The sequence below is a fragment of the Thalassophryne amazonica genome, chromosome 11, assembly GCF_902500255.1.
Source record: "Thalassophryne amazonica chromosome 11, fThaAma1.1, whole genome shotgun sequence".
Taxonomy (NCBI): domain Eukaryota; kingdom Metazoa; phylum Chordata; class Actinopteri; order Batrachoidiformes; family Batrachoididae; genus Thalassophryne; species Thalassophryne amazonica.
In genome coordinates, this window is record NC_047113.1 from 73728093 (window position 1) to 73733723 (window position 5631).

A 5631-nucleotide genomic window follows, 5' to 3' on the forward strand; every position below is an offset into this window, starting at 1 on the left:
TGTTCAGTTTACAACCCCATTTCCAATGAAGTTGGGATGTTGTGTAAAATGTAAATAAAAACAGAATACAATGATTTGCAAATCCTCTTCAACATTCAATTGAATACACCACAAAGGCAAGATATTTAATGTTCAAACTGATAAACTTTTTTTTTTTTTGTGCAAATATTGCTCATTTTGAAATGGATGTTTGCAGCATGTTTCACAAAAACTGGGACAGCGGTATGTTTACCACTGTGTTACATCACCTTTCCAACAACACTCAATAAGCGTTTGGGAACTGAGGACACTAATTGTTGAAGCTTTGTAGGTGGAATTCTTTCCCATTCTTGCTTGATGTACAAATTCAGTTGTTCAACAGTCTGGGGTCTCCGTTGTCGTATTGTGCCACAATATTGTGCCGCTTCATAATGTGCCACACATTTGCAATGGGTGACAGGTCTGGACTGCAGGCAGGTCAGTCTAGTACCTGCACTCTTTTACTATGAAGCCACGCTGTTGTAACACGTGCAGAATGTGCATTGTCATTGTGTTACTGAAATAAGCAGGGATGTCCCTGAAAAAGTTGTTGCTTGGATGGCAGCACGTGTTGCTTCAACACCTGGATGTGCCTTTCAGCATTGATGGTGGCATCACAGATGTGTAAGTTGCCCATGCCATTGGCACTAACACACCCCCATACCATCACAGATGCTTGCTTTTAAACTTTGCGCTGGTAACAGTCTGGATGGTCTTTTTCCTCTCTTGTCCGGAGGACACGATGTCCATGATTTCCAAAACAACTTGAAATGTGAACTCATCAGACCACAGCACACTTTTCCACTTTGTATTTGTCCATTTCAAATGAGCTTGGGCCCAGAGAAGGCGGCGGCGTTTCTACAACCCCTGGCAATAATTATGGAATCACCGGCCTCGGAGGATGTTCATTCAGTTGTTTAATTTTATAGAAAAAAAAGCAGATCACAGACATGAGACAAAACTAAAGTCATTTCAAATGGCAAATTTCTGGCTTTAAGAAACACTATAAGAAATCAATAAAAAAAATTGTGGCAGTCAGTAACGGTTACTTTTTTAGACCAAGCAGAGGGAAAAAAATATGGACTCAACTGGATTCTGAGGAATAAATTATGGAATCACCCTGTAAATTTTCATCCCCAAAACTAACACCTGCATCAAATCAGATCTGCTCGTTAGTCTGCATCTAAAAAGGTGTGATCACACCTTGGAGAGCTGTTGCACCAAGTGGACTGACATGAATCATGGCTCCAACACAAGAGATGTCAATTGACACAAAGGAGAGGATTATCAAACTCTTAAGAGGGTAAATCATCATGCAATGTTGCAAAAGATGTTGGTTGTTCACAGTCAGCTGTGTCTAAACTCTGGACCAAATACAAATGACATGGGAAGGTTGTTAAAGGCAAACATACTGGTAGACCAAGGAAGACATCAAAGTGTCAAGACAGAAAACTTAAAGCAATATGTCTCAAAAATCGAAAATGCACAACAAAACAAATGAGGAACGAATGGGAGGAAACTGGAGTCAACGTCTGTGACCGAACTGTAAGAAACCGCCTAAAGGAAATGGGATTTACATACAGAAAAGCTAAACGAACCAACGAGCCATCATTAACCCATAAACAGAAAAAAACAAGGTTACAATGGGCTAAGGAAAAGCAATCATGGACTGTGGATGACTGGATGAAAGTCATATTCAGTGATGAATCTCGAATCTGCATTTGGCAAGGTGATGATGAACGGAACTTTTGTTTGGTGCCGTTCCAATGAGATTTATAAAGATGACTGCCTGAAGAGAACATGTAAATTTCCACAGTCATTGATGAAGCTTGGCAGAAAAAATTCCCGATTCCCAACCTGAGGATTGGGATAATAATCTCATAGAAAGAAATCCCTGTTCAATGTTCCTCACAGCAGTGGATGGAAAAGATATTATAGACATTGTGAATAATTGTAAATATAAAACATCTACCGATTTAAATGAAATTGATATGGTGGTGGTAAAACAGGTCATTGAATGGATTGTAGAACCATTAACATACATCTGTAACTTATCATTTCAAACCGGTAAATTTCCCAATCAAATGAAAATAGCTAAGGTTGTGCCGCTGTATAAGACTGGGGATAGACACCACTTCACAAATTATAGACCTGTTTCTTTGCTTCCACAATTTTCCAAATTATTAGAAAAGTTATTCAATAATAGATTAGACAAATTCATAAATAAACATAAATTACTTACTGATAGTCAATATGGATTCAGAGCACATAGTTCAACATCACTTGCATTAATAGAATCAGTTGAGGAGATTACAAACGCTATAGACCACAAATTACATTCAGTTGGAATATTTATAGACCTTAAAAAGGCTTTTGATACAATCAATCATGACATATTAATGAATAAACTTGAACAGTATGGGATTAGGGGGTTGGTGTTGCACTGGGTGAGAAGCTACTTAAGTAACAGAAAACAGTTTATGAAGTTGGGGGAATATACATCATCATGCTTGGACAATGCTTGTGGCGTCCCACAGGGGTCAGTATTGGGTCCAAAACTGTTTCTAATTTATATAAATGATATTGTCAATGTTTCCAAAATATTAAAATTAGTATTATTTGCAGATGACACAAGCATTTTTTGTTCAGGGGGGGATTTGCAGGAGTTACTGAGGAGGATCAGTATAGAAATGGGAAAATTGAAAATATGGTTTGACAGAAACAAATTATCATTAAACTTAAGTAAAACAAAATACATGTTATTTGGCTATTGTAATACAGACATACAGGTTCAGTTACAAGTCGAGGGGGTAGATATTGAAAGGGTACATGAAAATAAGTTTCTGGGGGTGATAATAGATGATAAGATAAACTGGAAGACTCATATAAAACATATACAAAGTAAACTGTCAAGAAGCATTTCAGTTCTAAACAAAGCGAAACATATTCTGGACCACAACTCACTCCGCATTCTTTACTGCTCACTGGTTTTACCATATTTACAGTACTGTGCAGAGGTATGGGGTAATACTTATAAAGGTACAACACAATCACTATCAGTAATGCAGAAAAGAGCTATAAGAATTATTCATAATACTGGCTATAGAGATCATACAAATCCACTATTTTTACAATCCAAATTCTTAAAATTCACAGACTTGGTTCATTTTCAAACAGTACAAATTGTGTATAAAGCAATAAACAATTTACTTCCAGCAAATATTAAAAATATGTTTTTAACAGATCAGGGGATTACAGTCTGAGGGGGAAATTTAATTTAAAGCATCAGTGGGCACGAACAACATTAAAAGGTTTCTGTATTTCTGTCTGTGGGGTGAGGATGTGGAACAGATTGGGAGTGGGGCTCAAGCAATGTCCAAGCATGAACCAATTCAACCAGCGGTACAAAAATGTTTTATTTCTAGGTATAGGGAGGAGGAAGGGTAATGAGGGTTTTTGTTTTTTGATTCGGCTTGTAAATATATAGTATTTTGTATGTAAGTAGGTATGTGTAGGTGTATATTTATGTTTGTGTATATGTATGTGTATATATGTGTGTATATGTGTATGTATGTTGATGTGTATATATATATATATATATATATATATATATATATATATATATATATATTGATATCGGTTTAGGTGTGTAGGAATCTATGTGTATATGTGGCAAAGGGTATTACTAGTTGTGGGGAAGAAGGGGTAGGGATAAATAAGCTGATGCTTCACCCTACCCCTTTTCGGACATGTTGGGTACACAGTAGGAACTTTTTTGTTGTTGTCTTTACTGATCTATCTTGTAATTGTTGTATCAAATGTTCGAAATAAACAGTTTTCATTCATTCATTCATTCATGATATGGGGCTGCATGTCAGGTAAAGGCACTGGGGAGATGGCTGTCATTACATCATCAATAAATGCACAAGTTTACGTTGATATTTTTTGACACTTTTCTTATCCCATCAATTGAAAGGATGTTTGGGGATCATGAAATCATTTTTCAAGATGATAATGCATCTTGCCATAGAGCAAAAACTGTGAAAACATTCCTTGCAAAAAGACACATAGGGTCAATGTCATGGCCGGCAAATAGTCCGGATCTTAATCCAATTGAAAATCTTTGGTGGAAGTTGAAGAAAATGGTCCATGACAAGGCTCCAACCTGCAAAGCTGATCTGGCAACAGCAATCAGAGAAAGTTGGAGCCAGATTGAAGAGTACTGTTTGTCAGTCATTAAGTCCATGCCTCAGAGACTGCAAGCTGTTATAAAAGCCAGAGGTGGTGCAACAAAATACTAGTGATGTGTTGGAGCGTTCTTTTGTTTTTCATGATTCCATAATTTTTTCCTCAGAATTGAGTGATTCCATATTTTTTTTTCCCTCTGCTTGGTCTAAAAAAGTAACCGTTACTGACTGCTACAATTATTTTTCCTGATTTCTTAGTGTTTCTTAAAGCCAGAAAGTTGCCATTTGAAATGACTTTAGTTTTGTGTCATGTCTGTGATCTGCTTTTTATCTACAAAATTAAACAACTGAATGAACATCCTCCGAGGCCGGTGATTCCATAATTTTTGCCAGGGGTTGTAGATGTTGTTGATGTATGGCTTTCGCTTTGCATGGTAGAGTTTTAACTTGCACTTGTAGATGTAGCGGCGAACTGTGTTAACTGACAATGGTTTTCTGAAGTGTTCCTGAGCCCACGCAGTAAGATCCTTTACGCAATGATGTCGGTTTTTAATGCAGTGCCGCCTGAGCGATGGAAGGTCACAGGCATTCAGTGTTGGTTTTCGGCCATGCTGCTTACTTGTCGAAAATTCTCCCGATTCTGTGAATCTTCTGATTATATTATGGACTGTAAATGATGGAATCCCTAAATTCCTTGCAATTGAACGTCTGTCAGTTTATCATTTTGAACATTAAATATCTTGTCTTTGTGGTGTACTCAATTGAATATAGGTTGAAGAGGTTTTGCACATCATTGTATTCTGTTTTGATTTACATTTCAAACAAAGTCCCAACTTCATTGGAATTGGGGTTGTAGGCTTGTGCCATTCGCCTTTATGCTATGAAATTCCTCCAGATTGCTTGAATCATGTAATGATATTATGGACTGTAAAGGAAGAAATGTCATCTGTTCCCATCTTTCTTTGACAAATATTGTTTTTAATCATTTCAGTAATTTTCTCACATTTTTTGACAAACTGTAGATCTTCTGCTTATCTTTGCTCTTCAAAGACTCTATCTTTTGTGGATACCACTTTTGTATGGGCTCACAATTACAGTCACCTGTAGACATTGCCTGCTTGAAATAACATTCATTTTAACTAACTCTGAATAGCCCCTGTCCCAACCTTTTTTGGGAATGTGTTACAGACCTGAAATGAATGTATATTAACAAACTAAATTAATTTGACCACACAAACAAATTCCGCCACCTCTGGCTGTGAGCAGCACACCACAACGGCACATACCATCAACAGTTAAAAACTTTGATCTTTTGCCACTTACTGCAGTGACGAAGACAAACCGAATGTTGTTTTATCTTTAATGAGGAGGAAAAAATGGACTGTTGGAGATAGATTATGTAAGTGCAGTGAGTTGCCCGGTTTTA